Source organism: Neopelma chrysocephalum, unplaced genomic scaffold (genome assembly GCF_003984885.1).
Source record: "Neopelma chrysocephalum unplaced genomic scaffold, ASM398488v2 Primary Assembly neopelma1_24, whole genome shotgun sequence".
NCBI lineage: Eukaryota > Metazoa > Chordata > Aves > Passeriformes > Pipridae > Neopelma > Neopelma chrysocephalum.
The window spans coordinates 17,506,205-17,524,959 of record NW_020897693.1 but is presented as its reverse complement, the minus strand read 5'-3'; the positions used below and the strand labels follow the sequence as shown (position 1 = coordinate 17,524,959).

At 44.3% G+C, this 18,755-nt stretch overlaps 1 long non-coding RNA gene across 4 annotated transcripts; it reads left to right on the top strand.

The window, feature by feature from the left end:
* Window positions 1-195: 195 nt before the first annotated feature.
* Window positions 196-2,358, top strand: LOC113963290. Of its 4 annotated transcripts, none has more exons than XR_003532717.1 (5): window positions 196-990; window positions 1,125-1,266; window positions 1,366-1,555; window positions 1,681-1,799; window positions 1,971-2,358. It is a non-coding gene; the product is annotated as an uncharacterized LOC113963290 (long non-coding RNA). The 4 variants fall into 4 exon arrangements; XR_003532715.1 differs by having other exon boundaries at window positions 197-990; window positions 1,685-1,799; XR_003532716.1 differs by having other exon boundaries at window positions 201-990; window positions 1,366-1,467.
* The last annotated feature ends 16,397 nt before the right edge of the window (window positions 2,359-18,755 follow it).

The following is an 18,755-nucleotide window of genomic DNA, read 5'->3' as shown; positions in this document are numbered from 1 at the left end:
GGGGCGGCGCGCGGGCGCGCGCGCGGCGTCGCGCGCAGGAAGCGGGCGGGGGGAGCCGTGGCGCGTGGGGCCCCGCCGCGAGGGGCTCCGCACAGGAAGTTGATGCAACAGGGCCGCGGGGGGGGCGGGGGGCGCGCGCAGGAAGCGGCGGCGGGAGGAGCGCGAGAGTGGCGGCCTCATCCCCCTGGATGAGCCGCGGATGCGCCACGGCCCGGCTGCCCGGGCCAAGAGCCGCCCTCCTCCCCCTCCCCTCCCCGCACCGCACCGCCGGCCCTGCCATGTTATTCGCAGGAATAGCGCCCCCGCTCGCCGCGCGGCCGGGCAGGGAGGGAGGGTGTTCCCTCCCTCGCCTCGCCGTTCGCGCAGCGGGGTTGGCTTATTTATTTATTAACTTACTACTCCAGTGCCGGGCGATGCTGCCATTTGCTTTCGTGCGAGCGGCGCCGCATCAGTTTCCCTGTTTGTTTTTTTTTTTATCTCTCCTTCCTTTTCTAATTCCCCTCCCAAAAGGAAAAAAAAAAAAACCAACACCAAAACAAGAGAACCAAAACCAAAAACCATGGCCAGTCAGAAACTTTCATAAGCAGGTTCAAAGCAAGGAAGTTGCACGTCATGGATTAAAAGGTTTCTGCAGTGCCCGTTGGCGTGAAAATCAAATAAACGTGACTTGGGGGCTCCTCGCTCCCTCCCTCCATCCCTCGCCCCCAGGGGCGGTGCTGGGCCCGCCTGTGCCGGCGGCTCGGGGACCACAGTCCCCCCGGCTCCCAGCTTGGACACAATGAGCTGCGGGGGGCTGCCCGAACGCGAGCAGCTAACCTGTGCGGGGTCAGTCCTTATCTGCAATACACTAGCTTAAGTTACAGGCATGCCCCTGTGCGTCTCCGCCTTCTGAAAGTCTCCGAAGTCTCAGAAATACTTAAAGCCTCGCCTTTATCTCGGAGCCACCATTGCTAAAGCACTGGGACATGTTCTGGACGCCGCGGAATTTGCGTGAGCTCTCACAAAAAGACCGGGTTTGATGCAATGCAAACCCCATTTTTTTTAAATAGCCTCTCTCATCACATTATGTCTTCAGAATGCTCACAAGTTGTGAATAAAAGTAAGTGTTTGCATTATCTCTGCAGATGCTTCAGGAAGTCACGATGAACTCATTATTTTATTGTGAAACTAAATCCATAAAGCAGTCATGATGAGTAACTCGGGGACTTGTCGTAATTGGGCAGTAACGCACAGTTTTATCATCTGGAGGATTCTAGTGGGCTCAATGTGAGTGAGCATTTACAGCAAGGTTTCCTCTCAACTGTAAAAAAATATTGGGCCATTGTTTATTTAATTACTCTTATTTTCCCCGTTCTTTTCCATCAGGTGGTTGCCAATTCTGTGTGATTTAATTGTGAACTTTACAACATTTAGTGCCCTTCTTAAAGCTGTAGCTCCTGGACTCATACAATTATGCAAGAAATTCAGGTTTGTTTTTTTTTAATGAAGTTTCTAGCTTGTGGGTTTGTGGATGTGACCTTAAAGACACAAACCTTAAAGGAACAAAAAGGAAAAGGTACAAAGCAAATAGAGTAATCCAAAAATGCCTTTTTTTTAATGTCACTTCGTTTGGCTTTTTCTTTTTGAGACAACTTCTCCTACACCGTCTTTTTTTTTCTTTCTCTTTTTTTTTTTTTCAAGCTAGGTATGATACTGAACAGCAGGGCTGATGGAGAACTAAAAAAAAAGAAAAACACAGAGAATATATCAGAGTGCTTGTAAAATAGTTACCAATAGGTACACAGTTCATGGAATAACAGGTAAGGAAGGGCATGTGGACAGGACTACCAAAAATCTATCAGCCACTGCAGTAGATTTTTCATGTATCCAACACTGTCAAGAAGTGTTATGGTTAGTATAATTAAGATATTACACAGTTTCTAATGAATATATATTTGCTTTTTATACTTCTTTCTACTTTACCTCTACAGCTTTTGAACCGATCAAGTAATCCTGGGACAAGGTCTATTACTGTCAGATCTGCTTGTAGTTTACTGTGATTTCTCCTGGGGCTGGGGCACCATCCAGCCACCTCCCTCCTCACCCCTCCAGTCTTGAGTCCATAACCAATTTTTAAACACTCTGAAAATCCCATCCCCAAAACTCTGATTTCCCCCCCCTCCATGTAAACTTTTACTACCAGCCCTTCAAGCTGTAGAGGCTGAGTGTTACAGCCAAGACAGCCTGGATTTTGATTTTACCTTCAGTTAGAGTTTGAAGCAAGAAGAGGAGTCGGCTTACTCTGAAAACTATGAGACCAGAGTTGCTTTTTTCCTTCAGATTTTTTTGATAGACACACCAGAGAAATAAATAACTGAATAAAGCCAATGTATTTCACTGTTTTTTTCTTTTTCTGGTTAACAAGCAAGTTAAATGAAGCTAGAATGAGTGATTTAAGTGTTTTTAGAGATTTGGCATGTTTATTCTGCTGAGAAGTCAATACACACAGTTAGCCTAAAGTTTGTTTTGGAGATGAACTTTGGACAAAGTTCAAAGGAAAAATAATCATTAGCTGTTACTGTAGATGCACACAGAAATTTTTCATGATTTGTCTTAGAACTCAAACCCTAATGGGTACTCACACACTACCAACAGTAATCTTTGGGTCACAGCCAGGTAGAGTGGCTCAGATCATTTGCACAGAATCATAGAATGCTTTGGGTTGAAAGGGACCTTAAAGGTTGTCTAGTTCCAACACCCCTGGCAAGGGCAGATACACATTCTGCAAGACCAGGTTGCTCAGAGTGCCATTCAGCCTGGCCTTGAACACTTCCAGGGATGGAGCATCCACAACCTCTTTGGGCAACCTGTTTCAGTGCCTCACCACCCTCACAGTGAAGAATCTTGTGCTAGCATTTAATTGAAATCTACTGTCTCTCAGATTAAAGCCATTCCCCCTTGTCCTATCAATAGATGCCTTGTCAGAAGTCCCACTCCAGCTTTCTTGTAGACCCCCTTTAGGTACTGGAGAACTGCTATAAGGTCTCCTCAGAGGCTGAACAGCCCCAACTCTCTCAGCCCATCTTCACATGGGAAATGCTCCAGCCCTCTCATCATCTTCGTGGCCCTCCTCTGGTCTTGCTCCAGCAGGTTCATGTCATTCTTATACTGGGGACCGCAGAGGTGGACAAAGCACTCCAGCTTCTCATAAGGTCTCCGGAGAGCAGAGTAGAGAGGGAGAATCACCTCACTCGACCTGCTGGCCACAGTGCTTTTGATGCAGCCCAGGATGTGACCCTGCACATTGCTGGGTCATGCTGGACTTCTCGTCAACCAAAGTGAACTCAGCAGTTTAAACCACCTGATTATCACAGGCATGCTGAAAGTTTTTCACCAGTGCACATACACTACTCCTTTGTTCAGACTTGCAATGCTGAAGAGAAGTGGTTCCTGCCTTTGTGCTGCTTAACTTCACTTCCAAGTCAGCAAAAAGGGCCACTACAGGTGTATGTGAAGCATTCACCTTCTCGTAGCATTAGAAGTGGTTTCATGTACGAAATGGAAAGCAATGATACCATGAAATGCACAGCCAAATGCTTGAATAAACTGGCTGGGTTTGTTCGTTGGCTTTGTATAGAGATATCTAGCATGATTTCTTTGCAGTGAAAAGAAATCTTGCTAGAAGCCTAGCAAAAAAATTCCCTCCTTTGCTTGTTGAGTCTTTGTGCACAAAGTTGACCCATGCACTTCTGCCTCCAAATGTGATGCTGCTCATCAAAAGTCATAGTTTGGTTTGTCCAGATTTTGCACTTTCTGCTTGATCACATCACCCTGGATGCTCTTTGCCAAGTTTGTTTCCTAAGAGCACTTAGAAGTACAAGGCTAATTCAAAGTCATTTCAAAGTTAGTGTAAAACTCAGAAAAATCAACAGGATTTGATGAGAACTTGTAAGCAGCTGCTAAATGGTATTTCTCATTGAATGTTATTTCACCAGTTTTGAAGAATTTCAGAGAAAGAAGCACAGTACATGTAAAGTATTAATACAGGGGCACCTCAAGAGTAAGAGTCATTGCTAACAATTATTGTACCAAGTATTCAAAATAACAAGTTACATCATAACATGCTAGCTTTGCTGTAGCCATCCCATCTTGCAGTGCTGTTTGTCGAGAATACTTGGGACAAAATCTGAGAAGACATTAGTTAACATGCAGAAACAGTCTTGTAGCAGCTCGTGTTAAAAGGAGTTAGCAGCAAATGCTCTGACTCCTAACATACAGTCACAGATTAGGTTGACAGTGGAGTAGCCACATAGCATTTTCTCTTCCCCTGGTTTTCAGCAACAAAACTACCTTAAAAACTTAGAGTTAGTTACTTGCCTATTGCTGTTTTTCACTGTGCTTTTGGCAGGAATGCTAGATGGCTGCAACTAAGAGAGGAGATACCCTGTGCAGCCGTGCTTAAAAGAGAAAGCCATAAGACCATTTCAGGCAAGACATACCCCAGCCTAAGAAAACAGTTGGCAATCTCTGTTTTTCTCATCGATGTTTGAACACAGGGTTATCTCTACAGCAGGATCCAGGCAAGGAACTCCTTCTACAAGCAAATATCTTCCCCTTCCCAGGGTCAGGGAAGGATAGGGCATCACTCACTTCCAGATGATAAGGAAAATTAAGCAGACTGTTTAGACCACCAGTTGGGGCTAGGGCCTGAAAACATGACTCACATGAGGCATTCACCATTAAGGATATCAGCCTAAGTGGAAATTGCATTGCTTAACACAACAACCTCTGACTTCAACCATGGATTATTGCCTTACACAGGAGCAATTGCTTACAGCAGCCAATAAAGCAGACCCCTGCTTACCCTGTTTCATCCCAAAACAACTTGCTTACTCATCAGCTGTCGGTCAGTCCAGGCAGGAGCAGTGCAGCCACAAATGTCACTTTTCTGATGTTCTGCCTGGGAGGCAGATAGGATGAGCTAAAAACGGTCTTAAGGAGTGCATTGGCTGGGACCTATATTCCAGGAAAAGTAATTCAACATTCAGGCTGCCCTGTTCCTTTTGCAAAATTCATGTTCTCCAGGCTGCCCCCAGCAGCTGAGCCAGGGAAGGCCTGTCAGCGCAGCATAGTGTTATGTCTGTAGTGGGATTTCTCTGGGGATGCAAGATCTTCTGAGGTTGACCTTGAAAGGATAACTCCATCCTGCCATCTCTTCCCCTGATCACTTACTGTTTTGCTTACCAGAGATACCCATTATTTCATACAGAAAGTAGAGGACTGTAGCTCAGAGCCTGGCCTGCTGCACCCAGAGAGTGGAGGGCACCTGTGAGGACCCACCACTGTCTCATGCTTGCCAGCAGCTCCCAGAGCTCTTCTTCCTTGGTTTCCTCTTAGGCTTTCAGTCTTGCTAAGGTTTCGGTATGTAAGGTCAGAAAGGTTGTAATCTCCTTATCTGATCTGACCTTTAGCAAAATGCTGAATATTTCAACCACTACTTCTGTATCAGATCTGAAATTACAGGAGGCCAGAGGGTATTTTACCCTTCATAAACCATTGCTTTCTGCTTCTGGAGGTGCATCTGCTTTCAGAGAGGCTGGTGGTCTGGCTGCTTCCAGATTGAAGGAAGATCTGAGCAGCAATCCTGTCTCTGGGAGTCAAGAGGAATGGGTTTCCTTGCCTTTTTTATCTTTTCTCTTTAAGTAGAAGTGAGCAGTCATAAAGGAGACATTGCTCATGGCTCTCAGGTGGCTGGCCAGGCTGACTAAGCATGCTTACGGATCCTGTACACTGTTTAGAATCACAATGAACTAGAGATTGTGTGCCAAGATGCAAATGGTCCAGGCAACAGTTTCTCATTTTTAAGCCAGTGGTATGAAGTATCCTAGGAGCAATTGCAGTTCCGTTATCAGGTAAAAGAAACTCTTTTTGACTCATTGTCCTTTTTGTTAAACAACAGAATGCCCCCTAATTCAGGCTGTTTCGTTGTAGTGTTGGTCACCCTGCTAAATTTTTCATCCGGAGATTATTGGACCACTAGTGATTAGTCTCCATCAAAATACCCTTTTCCAGATCCTTCAGAAGAATTCTCCTATCTTTGAGGAACTTGGAGGGGAAAAATGTAATAGAATTGGAAAGCTATGAATGGAAATGAAACCGCTGAGTATGTTTTCAAGGACCCTCTGAAAGGAATTTGCAACTTTTGTAATGGAGCATATCAGTGTGTCACTAGCCTGATAAGCAAATAGAAAAGCAGAGTGGTAAACCAAAGGCATGAGCCACAGACCATGACAGCAACTACCAGGTTGTAATGCAGACATATAGATATCGCAACAGGTAGGCCTCCCACATGCATAGAAATCAGACATTCTGACAAACAGCATCAAAAAAAAAAGCACATTTCTGTAAACAATCAAACACCAGTAGAAGGAGTATCATGTCTTTTTAGTCTTTTCAGATGTTAGTGGTCATTTTGACACCTTAAGGAGAGACGTGATAAACCAGAGGAGAGAGGCAGGGAGCCTAAGGAAAACTACAGGATGATGATAATTGCAAGACGTTAAGCACTTCAAATATAAATACTGATTGTGGTTTTCAAAAATATTTCTGTAAATTTGTCCCCTAAATCCTTCCATATCACTAGATACATAAAAAGCCTGTAGTTTGAGTGGATGGAGCATCTAAGAAGCAATTCAGTTCTCTAAGTATTTAACTAGACATATATTTGAGCTGCCAGTTTGGGACTACCAGCTGAGCATCATTTTGTCCTAGAGAGTTATATAGGAAGAAGAGTATCAATGTTTGAACGCAGTAAAGAAGTAGTAAGCTTTGGGAAGTATTAAACTATTGGAATCCTGTGTATTTATTACATGTTGTCTTGACTTCACTGTGCTGAAAAGTAGCTCAGCATAGGCACAGGAACAAGGGAGGGAAGAAGAGCTGTGATATGTGTTATGGAGGGATGAGGAAGAGAAAACCTAGGAGCAGAGCTCTGCCTGGCTTTGCATGCAAAAATAAGAGTTAAAAATGACTCAGTGGACAGAAAGGTCAATGCTAGTGCAAATGTGCAGAGTGAGTTTTCACGGCCCAACAATAAGTAGCATTAGTCACCTCTAGATTGTCTGGGATTAAGTGTATTGTGGGTAAAGATACCCCCGAGATGACTGATGCTGAACTAGCATGGGCTCGCTCACACACCACCATGCCACACAGCCTTGCATCTTCTGAGGAGCTGTGGCCCCCTGCCCTTCACAGCCTCTGGAGTCACCAGTCCTTCCTGATGGCATGACACCTTCTACTCCAAGCTTCCTTGACAGGTCTGGCTATTTCTGAGTTTCTGCTTTGGCTGTGTTATCTTATCTTGGTGCTTTCTGGGATAATCCAGAGTTTAATGTGGCTGAGTTTTGAACCGAGTGAGAAGGGGCAAAATAAAGATCAAAAAAAGAGTCAATAAACCTGATGGACAGGGAAGACATCTGCACAGCGAGACATTGCCCTTTTTATTTAGTCATGTCTTACAATACAGCTACCACATCATAAATTCAGAGACACGTGTTTGTAGAGAGAAGTCCTCATGGATATTTTATTTATAATTGCTTTTAATATCTTCCATTCAATTCTTCTGTTGTTTGAGTGATAGGCAAGTTGCAAAATATATCACTCAAGAGTTAGGGAATTAGGCAATTAAACCTGTTTGTGTGTTCTTTGTGTTCAAAATTGATTAATAACAGTAAGATACACCAACATCATGCTTTTCAGCTAAAAGACAGTTAGATAATGTCAATATATTCACAAATCTCATTGGCATTGCTTCCCTATATGAACAGTACATGTAAGTGTAAATGTATTTTTCTCTCACAAGGAGGGACAGAATGAAAACACTGTTTCTTTCAAAACTCCTGTTAGACAATCAGATGGAAATAATAGAATCAGAGAATATCCTGAGTTGGAAATGGCCCACAAGGATCATTGAGTCCAACTCCTGACCCTGTGCCTGAGTATGTTGTCCAAACGCTTCTTGAACTCTGACAGGCTTGGTGCTGTGACCACTTCCCTGGGGAGCCTGTTCCAGTGCCCAACCACCCTCTGGGTGAAAAACCTTTTCCTAATATTCAACCTAGACCTCCCCTGACACAACTTCAGGCCATTCCCTTGGGTCCTGTCACTGGTCACCAGAGAGAAATCAGTGTCTGCCCCTCCATTACCCCTGTGAGGAAGCTGCAGACTGCAATGAGGTCTCCCCTCCGTCTTCTCCAGGATGAACAAGGCAAGGGATCTCCGCTGCTCCTCATGTGGCTTCCTCTCAAGGCCCTTCACCACCTTTATTGCTCTTATTTGGATGCTTTCTAACAGCTTAATATCTTTCTTATATTGTTGTGCCCAAAATTATTCACAATATTGAAGGTGAGGCCGCTCCAGTGCAGAGCAGAGCAAGACAATCCCCTCCTTCGACCGGCTGCTGATGCTTTGCCTGATGCCCCCCAGGACATGGTTGGCCCTTCTGGCTGCCAACTGGGCACTGCTGACTCATATTCAACTTGCCATCAACTGGGACTCCAAGGTCCCTTTCCATGACACCACTCTTCAGAGTCTTGTTCCCCAGTCTGTACGTACATCCGGGGTTGCCCTGTCCCAGGTGCAAAATCCAGCACTTACCCTTGTTAAACTTCATATGGTTGGTGATTGCCCAGTCCTCTGATTTTTAAGGTCTCTCTGCAGGGTCTCCCTGCCTTTGAGGAAGTCAGCTCCTTCTCCCTATTTAGTGTCATTGGCAAACTAGCTCAGTATTCCTTCCAGTCCTGCATCCAAGTTGTTTCTGAAGATGTTGAAGAGCACAGGGCCTAAGATGGAGCCCTGTGGAACTCCACTAGTGACAGGTCACCAGTCTGATGTTACCCCATTCACTATTACCCTCCATGCTCGACCTGTGAGCCAATTGCTCACCCAGTGTTTATCCAGCTGTGGGCTGGACACTTTGTCCAGAAGGATCCTGTGAGAGACAGTATCGAAAGCTTTACTGAAATTCAAAAAGATTACATCAACTGTCTTCCCTTGATCAACTAGGTGGGTTAATGTATTATAAAAGGAAACTAAGTTTGACAAGCAGGACTTTCCCGTTATGAACTCATGCTGCAATGGCTGCATTGTCCTTCAGATATTCTTCAGTAATTCCCAGAATAATCATGACATCACAATCATGTGATTGTACCATGATTGCCATGTCATGACATGACATAATTTGACTAGTTTCTTTCTCAGCAGACTTGGAAACACCATACTGAATTTGAATAAAAGTCTGGGATAGTTTGAAAACATTGCAAAGTTCCAGGTCATCTTACTCTCCATGGGGCTCCTGAAAACATCCACTCAGTGCTTGCCATCAGCCAGGTGGTTAAATAAGGAGCTGGAAGTTATCTGAAGTCTATAAATGTCAATGAAAGTTTGTATTTTGCCTATTTATGAAGTCAGTATGTGCCCACCCCCTCAGAGCAAGCCAAAGGATGTTGTTTCAAAAAAGATACGCTAGAATTAGTAAGGCAACAGAAGGAATAGGGAATAACTTTCACCTTGAGGAAAAAAAACCAACACGGGAACTAGGACTTTTCAGATAAAATAAGACAAAACTGAGAGGGAACATAAGAGGCCTGCTAGAGGGAGAGCAGCATGGAGAAGGAAAATAGGGAGCAATCATTCACCATTCCTCAAGTTGCAAGAGTAAGTGGCACTGAGTGAAATGATTAGACAATTTTTAGAACAAACAAAAAGCAATATTTTTTTGCTCAATGCATAATCACATTTGGAACTCATTGGTGCAAGATTTCATGGATCCTGAAAGTATAAATGTGTTCAGAAAAGCATGAAACAAATCTACTGAAGGATGCAACATCTGACTCAGCAAGCACTTTTACCACTGATTGCCAGAGGCGCACAGGGGGAAGATCCTTCTGGATACATCCCACTTCTTACAGTCCTCGTTAAATATCCAAGTTGGGACATTATGAGAGAAAGCCTTCTATAAAGGATGCACCTTTGGTCTCCTTCAGTATTGTCACTTTTATGAGTTCAGGAATAAAGGAAGCAGTAATATTTTGGTGGAGGAGAAAAAAAATCAATGGAAGAGGCTTCTCTATTCATGTATGCCAGTGTTATACAGATTTTGCTCTTCACTTGAATAAAGTAAAACTTCTTGTACTGTGGGTTGGGATTTTTTTCTTCTGAGAATGAAAACAGGCCTTACATTGTCATTCATAACACATTTTTGGGAATGAGAGGCAGTTTATCTTTTAATAAAAACATACTGTTCAAACAGGAATCACATAAGGGGGCTGTTTGAAAGCTGTGGAGGAAATGGACTGCATGTCCCTACTAAAGCAAAATGGGATCCTTGATCAGCACCACTTGAAGTACTGTTCACATGCAGCCCGTGCTAGGCAGGAGCCAGCCTGGAGACTGCCTGGTGGTGCCGGGGCCTGGTGTGGCTCTGCTGGACCCCTATGGTGAGTTTGCAGCTGTGCCAGCTAACCTCTTCCCTGGAGATATGGAGACCAGGGCCAACCCATACTGCAGCTTCCACTAGGGGCCACTGCTACATAGAGGAAGAGGAGGAAGAAGAGGAGGAGGAAGAGGAGAGGGAAGAGTTCAGAAAGCATCACGGTCTTTATTTTCGGGCACGAGGACATCTGTTTGTTAATAGGTTGGTGAACGTTGTCGTAGTTTGAGACCCCTAAAATCCAATTCCCGAGTCCAAGCCCCTCTCCCACAACTCACTCCAGGGGGAAAACTTTTTTCCCCCACCACAACGTATATGAAGTATCACTGATTCTGTTGAGGCACACAAGAGAAAAGGGATGGCCACTGGGAGCTGGGCTGGTTTGCTTCCACCTCGGATGTTACCGGCAGGCACTGAAAGGTCGCTCCTCTTTCCAAACCCTTCTCCCTGAACCATGTAAACTTAGATAAGCAGCAGATCTCTCATTCTTGAGGGGACATCTGAAGGTGGAGAGGTGAAATGGCCTATGTGACAGCACTTCCAAGAGGAAGCAATGCATATTATAACAAGGAGGTTATATTTACAAATATCTATATGAAATTTGAAGCCTCCAGTTTGGACCTAAAGAAAGGCTTATGTGCCTAAAAGCTCGTTTGTGTTTTCCAGCAATATTAGTTGATTTCATAATATCTATATTACCTTCAACACCTGCCCTTCTTTATCTGTAGACCGTGGCAACAACTGCACTACTAAATATAATACCAAGACTTGGCAAAATACATTTTTAACTCCCTAGTTTCAAAAGAACCATGTTTTCCCCCATGTGCATGGAATGCTCACTGCTTTCTAGGGCTTTAGTGATGAACAAAACTGAACTTACAGGGTCAGAGAGTAATTATATGAATGGATACTTCTGTGGAATTCACTCAAAAGTTTAAAATTCTTTTTGGAATGCCTCCTGGCAGACATGAGAAGACTAGATATTAATCTTGATGGCTAAAATGAAAGACCTCAAACTCTACATGCCCTCATGGAGAAGAAATGCCTCCTCTATAGATTTAGAGAGATATTCAAGTAAAATATCAAAATACTTAAGACCATTTCCAGCCCACCCCACCCTTCAGCAATTCTACTTTCAACCAGAACTGAAAGAAATTAATTATTCCCCAGAAACAAATGTTTTTCTGCTATTTGTGAAGTGCTAAGGGATAGGAAGTTAGACCCCTTCTACTGTCGAGTCCTTAGAGGGGATCAAATAGCTTGTGTTTATTTATCCTGACTAGCACACCGGCTGTTGGTGGATTATCTCCTTCTGTCATCGAGATGGCTCCTTTTCACCATCAGGCAGCTGCAGAAGCAGCAGAGATTTTTTTTTTCTGATTTTTGGCTTGTTAGTTCATTGTGTCTCTCCCTTTAGGTTGGTGGAGTGAACTGCTTGATGGGGAATATGCCTCTGAGGCCAGTCTGTCCTGCTCCTCTGCTGTGCCTCTAAAATATTTAGAGGTTCCTTCTTTGTTTCAATGGTGAGGCTAAAATGTTGTGATTAGATAGATAAACAATAGTGTCATTTTGCATCCTCTGTCTCAAAATACAGCTGCCCCATAGATGTGCTTTGAAATGATACAGACATAGAAGCTTGTGGTGGGAAGTGGGGGGATTCTGCACTGCAAGGTGGGATTGTCCTAGATGAACAATGCTTGCCACAGTATCATATCTGATTCAGATAAGAATCACAGATTTTTTGGCACTGTATGCATTGTTTGGCACAGTCAAGGAGAAGACTGACTATTTCTGCCCCTGGAAACACAATATACAGCACCAGCATTAACAAACTCAAGCCCTTAGCTCAGTCTGAAACTGCATGCAGTGAGAAAATGTGCACCTGTCTTTCTGCTACTGCCACCCCTAACCCTGGGATTAACATCTGCAGGGTGGATATGCCTGTGCCCAGCACAGAGCATGCAGTTTTAGGATTATTCAGATATGGGCCTTATCTTCACCTGGAAGAAGAAACTGAATACAGTACTAAGGAGTCCTCCACAACTGCTGACTGCTTCTTTCCACATTGCCACAGCTTAGTGCATGCAGGAAGCTCCTTTCTATTGACTTCAGCTGGGAGCATCTCTGGTTGACTCACTTCAGAGGAGACTCCGAGTGGTGTGGGGTGAGGAAGGTCCCTGTGACACTTTCATCTGTGTGGATCTGGGATAACTCAACAGTGTGTGGGCTGGGGCAGAGTGGTACCTGAGGGGTACACGTGCATCTGGAGTGGTCCACAGTAATTTGGAGGACTAAGATTCCTTAGCATTTTAAGATGGGGACTGGTCACCTTAGTTACAAGGGGACTGACATGCTTGGTTTGGGAGTAACAGCTGAGGTTACTCATTTGCAGGGATATGGACAAAGCCTCAAGAAATACACCTCAGACTGCCACAGTTCAGAATTACCCCTTATGTGGGCACTGTGCGCCCCTGAGATGTGGGACATCTCAGTTTGGCATTGACAGGATGCTTCAGATTCACTGCAGAGCACTGAATCTGTGAGGGGCACATAGAGGGAGGGCACTCAACATTCGGGGAGGTCTCCAGATCTGAGTCCATTTGCCTCAATATGCCAGTATTGAGGTTAAGAATATAATCACCTGGATGGGGAATTAGTTTAAGGAAGACCAGTTTTTGGAGTACAGGACTGTGTGATACAGAAGGGACCAGAGAACCTCAGTTTGTGGAAGAGAGGTTGCCCAAGGGCATCTCCATGGTGCTGCCAGGATACTTGGGTATGGTGAGTGTCAGAAGGGCAGATCTTGGAGGTCTCTGAGGATCTGGATCTGGGAGGGTACTCCCACAACTCAGCTGGAAGACACACGTGGTACTGAGCACCATCTCCACTGTGTCTTCTTGATTTGGGAAGATCCATTATGCCTTCATCCCCTGTGAAATCCCTGGTCCAAACTACTTCTGGCAACCTTTACGCAGTTGATGGGAGGAGTGTAGGAAAACATCCAGTTCCAAAGTTATATGGGCTTTGCGTGTCTACACCCAGGCCTAGTGGTGGTGCTTGGCTGATAGGTGGGAAACACAGCACTCTTGGGTATGGCAAGCACCTCCATGGTCAAAGCCAAGAGGGTGGTTGGTCCCCGTGCTGCAGAGCAGGGTGGGGGCTTGCAAGCTACAGTGAGGCTAAGAAAATGTTCTGGTGAGGCACTGGCATTCCTGCCAGGCTTCTTCTTCCAAAAACCTGATACTACGTTCTGATTTGGGTCCCTCACTAGAAGAAAGATATTGAGGTGCTGGAATGAGTCCAGAGAAGGACAACAAATCTGGGGAAGGGTTTGGAGAACCTATGTCCTGTGAGGAGTGGCTGAGGGAGGTGGGGTTGTTTAGCCTGGGGGAAAGGAGGCTCAAGAGAGATCTTATCACTCTCTGCAACTACCTGAAAGGAGGGTATAGTGAGGTGGGGATTGGTCCCTTCTCCCAGGTAACAAGTGACAGGATGAGAGATAATGGCCTTAAGTTGTGCCAGGGGAGGTTTAAATTAGATATTAGGAAAAAATTTTCATGGAAGGGGTTGTAAATCATTGGAACAGACTGGCCAGGGAAGTGGTGAAGTCACCATCCCTGGAAGTGTTCAAAAAACTTGTGGATATGACACTTCAGGGCATGGTTTAATGGTGAACATAGTTGTGGCGCTAGGTTGATGGTTGAACTTCACAATCTTAAAGGTCTTTTCCAACCTTAACAATTCTATGATTCCGTGATGGTTCTATGATCCTGTGATGGTTCTATGATCTTCCAGCCTTACTATTTGTTGCAGTTCAAAAGCATGGCAGAGCACCCCAGGATGGGGGAAGACCTGACAGCCATAACAGGGTAAAAAGAAAAAAAAGGAACCTTCACTTTTCCTAATTCAGATCAGAACAGAAGATCAAAATATACTAGGGATGTTTCAATATGAAACGGAGGGGAGTGGAGACATGAGATCAATCATTGAAAGTGAATAGAGAATGGACATGTGATGGCCATATACATGGTGGAGGGGATAGTCCTTTCCATCAGTGTTCAAGGGGGAACTGTAATGTTTTAGATACTTCCCTTTGATGAGAAGGAATAAAATACTGAAGGTGCCTGGGGAAGTTGCATGAGATCATCAGGGAGAGTGCTAGTCTTGGTGACATGTGCAAGGCATGTGTGTTGGCAGGTGAAGGTAGGAGATAGCTTCCAGAGGTGAGCACCTGGAGAGAGAGAGAGAGGGAGAAAGGTGAAGAGGAGGTGTGGGCAACAAAGTGACTTCAAAAGGGTATAGGGTGGATGAGGAAAATACAGTCCCAAACTGAGTAAGTTGTTTGAGTATAGCAGGCAGAAAGTGAAATAGGGCTGAAAAACATTACAGAGAAGGATAAAAGAAAAACAAACAACCAGGGAGAAAGTGAGAACAAAGAGAGAAAACCAGATTGTGAAATCTGTCTGAAAAGATGAGTTCCTCACTCCCTATCCCTCATTGCAGTGAATATTTGGAAGATTTGACTTGCTGCCTGAGGCAGATTATGTTAAGTAATGGGGAGGCTAATGGGGTTTACACATGGAAAGATCTTTTTGCCTCCCTACTGCTGTTTCAGTAACAAGTGTGTGGCTTTACATCATGTCCTTTGTGTAGGGACAGGTTCTACAGTCTGTCAAGGAAGTAACGGCAGTAAGGGCTGGGACCAGGAAAGGTGACAGTGTGCTTGAAAATATTTCAATGCTTCAGAAAGCGTGTATTTGTATTGTTGTTGTAATATTTTTATTAAGATTCAGTTTAGAGCTGTTTTAGTAAGGAATTCTGAAGTAGTCTGAGGCTCTTCTCCTTTCCTCCCATATTTCTGTCTTTTCCCAAGAAAGACTGTGTAATCTTCACCTTTTTCCATGCTCTGATTTAAGATTACTTGGGTAAGTAAAGTTGTCTTTTGTTTTCTAGGTACTTTCATTTTCTTTCTCGTGGACACACCTATTCTAAGATTTGAATTTCTTTTTTCTTTCATCCCTTCTTTTCCCCCTCTCTTTCCCTTCAGCCCTAAGTGTAAGAATACTTCTACCTTTAATTACTCCTCTCCATGAAATCTCCCTTCTCTCTTGCCTCCTAATGCATATTCTTTCTCACATCCTTTTAATTCCCCTTGCTCTTGTGCATGCACTTCCCTAGCTTGCCATCTTTTTCTCCCCATCCTTTCTTGATGTTTTTCTTTCCTCTCTTTGTTGCTGCCTGTATCCCAGTGAGTGTCCCTTCCTCTCCCTCTGTCCTCTTCCTTACTCAGTTGCAACTTTCTGGCCCCTAGATTTCTCTTCCTGCCAGGGCCCCTCTCCAGGCAAATGTCCCTGCCTCTCCCTCTACTTGTAGAAAGACCAGCTTGGGATAACCTGTGAGAGGAACAAACCTGAAAAGGACTTACAATGAGAAATTGAGAACAAGCCACAGGGAAAGCTGAAGAGGAATTGAAGTGAGTAGGAAGAGTGTAAAAGAAGAGAAATGAGACCAGGGAGGCAAAACCAGAGAAAAGAACTAAGAGTCACAAAAACACTCAGACATGGTAGGAGGGAGAAAGAAACTAAAACTACGACCAAAAAAATCCCAGCTGGAAAATGCAGTAGAAAAGATAAGGGTGTTCCTAGTTATCTGGTGCTGTGGCAATGAGTCAGAATCAGTGAGTTTCCGATCTCCTATTCAAATGTAAACAAATATTCCTTCATCTTTATTGCAGTGGTGCCCAAAGGGTGCCAATCACACAGCATAACAGTGTTATTCACAATCCCAGCAGCACTTTTGCTGTAAGTCAAAGGCAAAGAGCTGGAGGAGGGTATAGTATCCCTGCAAAACTGTCAGGTGGGTGTCAGGCTGGGGGTAAATAACTGATTGGGGTTTTTTGTTTCCACCAAACCTGAAACATATGAAGATGGTCTGCTGGAAAGATGGCATGGTCTGACCTGCTGGAAAACAGCTCTGTGGAGAAGGACATGGGGGTCCTGGTGGACAATAAGCTGTCTATGAGCCAGCACTGTGCCCTTGTGGCCAAGAAGGCCAATGGTATCCTGGGGGGGCATTAGGGAGAGCATTGCCAGCAGCTCAAGGGAATGATCCTGCCCCTCTGCTCAGCCCTGGTGAGGCCACATCTTGAGTACTGTGTCCAGTCCTGGGCTCCTCAGTACAAGGGAGACATGGAGCTCCTGGAGTGGGTCCAGCGGAGGGTTAACAAAGATGATTAAGGGACTGGAGCATTTCTCTTACACAAGGAAAGGCTGAGAGAGTTAGGCCTGTTCAGCCTTGAGAAGAGACAACTGAGAGGGCACCTCATCAATATCTATAAGTATCTGAAGGGAGGGTGTCAGAGGATGGAGCCTGGCCACTCTTGATGGTGCTGAGCAACAGGAAAAGAGGCAATGGGCAGAGACTGAAACACAGGAAGTTCGACCTGAACATGAGGAACAACTTCTTTACTGTGTGGGTGACTGAGCACTGTAACAGGTTCCCCAGAGAGGTTGTGGAGTCTCCTTTCCTGGAACGATGCAAAAACTATCTGGACACAATCCTGAGTAAAGTGCTCTTGGGTAAGTAAAGTGCTTGAGAAGGGAGGCTGGACTAGATCAGCTCCAGTGGTCCCTTCCAACCTTCCCCTTTCTGTGAAGATGCTTGCCCACAGATGCGACAGAGTGGCCACTCTGGCAGGAAAGCCTGGCCCTTACCAGCTCTGGTCCTTCTCTTTGGTCTGAGAACTATTGTGCAGCTAGATGTTCTGCTCTTCTGCCCTTTGCTTCTTGTAACTGAACCCTACACATTCCCAATAACTCTTACCTCATGTATTCAGTAAAGTCTAATCCCCATGTTTAGCTATGTGAGCTGGAGAGAAGTGCTAGCCAGACTCTTGATAAAGATTATGGTGTTCTTGGTCGGTGAAGTCTGTAAGAACTACCCAATTTGCTCTTCTCTTTGGACCCATAACCACATGAAAATAAATAGGTATGATAAAGAGTCATTACCTTTTCTACGTTTGTCTTGCCTGTATCTGGCTATATGTCAGTGTGAGACTGCCTCACCCTTTATATTTGTCAGGAGAAGCTAAGTAAAGGTTGTATTAACTGCTGTTTACCCTTGTCCTGTGGTACACAGCCAGTGTGAAATTCAAAGACAATTTAGAATGTTATCACCAGTCCTACTGATGGTATTTTGCACTCCCTTTATTCAGTACAAAGCAAATCATACCTCAGGTGCTTAATTGTCTTCTAAAAATTAAGACATCAAACATATTTGCTTTTCAGCTTGCAAACACTCCATGCCTCTGATGCAGTGGTTCTGACTTCTTGGGGACTGCCTGTCTAGAAACGTTTGTGCAGAGCTACTCACTGTATAAATACACCTTTAAGATCTACTCATAGTAAGTACCCCCCATTTAAATCCACATAACTTGGTTGTGAAGCAGAAGCGTCACTGAATATACTTTGGTCCTTTGCAGTCAGTTTCTGAAGAGCAGAAAGTTTCCTTTGGCAGCAAAAATCTGTTAGCTCTATCAGCAAGACGGCACAGATTGAAGCTGCTGGCACTTAATACATGTAAATTCTCAGGAATTCCAAGTCACCCATTCAAATCAGCTCTTCTGAAGCCAACACACTGTGCCCCATCTCTCTCAAATCCACCACAGTCTTCACCAACTCTTGTTGGCTATTTCTGGCATGAACTAGAGAAGCCCTTACAGAATTTTTAGCACTGGGAGGGTTCACACTTGTTGTAATGCAGTATTTCAAACATGTAGCAGAAAACAGGCAAACAAGGTGCAAGAAAAATTATCTACGTCCAGCTCTTCTCTTTTCCAGTGGCTTGTTGGTGGTGCACTAGCCAAATCACTGGATTTTGCTGCCTCCTATTCCTTATGCAAACAAGGGGAAGTGATACTTAGTCATTATTAGAACATCCAGGGATGCAAATTACTGTGTCAATGATTACTGTTTGTTCTCAAAATACATGCCATTTCCTTTTATCCCATTTATAATAGTGGTTTAGTCACTTCCAATATTTCAGTCATAACCATTCATTCCTTCAGATAAAGTACTAGTTTCCCTTAAAAAAAAGGATCTCTGGTCTCTGAGAGGTGGGCCACAATTTAACATAAATGTACATGGGATCAAGTTGCTTACATACTGGGGTGATGGAAGCCATTAAGCACAGAGGTGACCAATAAATAGCACAAAAAGTGCATAATATAATGAAGATATAGCAAATACTTGTCTAAAGTAACATCTGATGGCTAATGAGTATTTGTAAC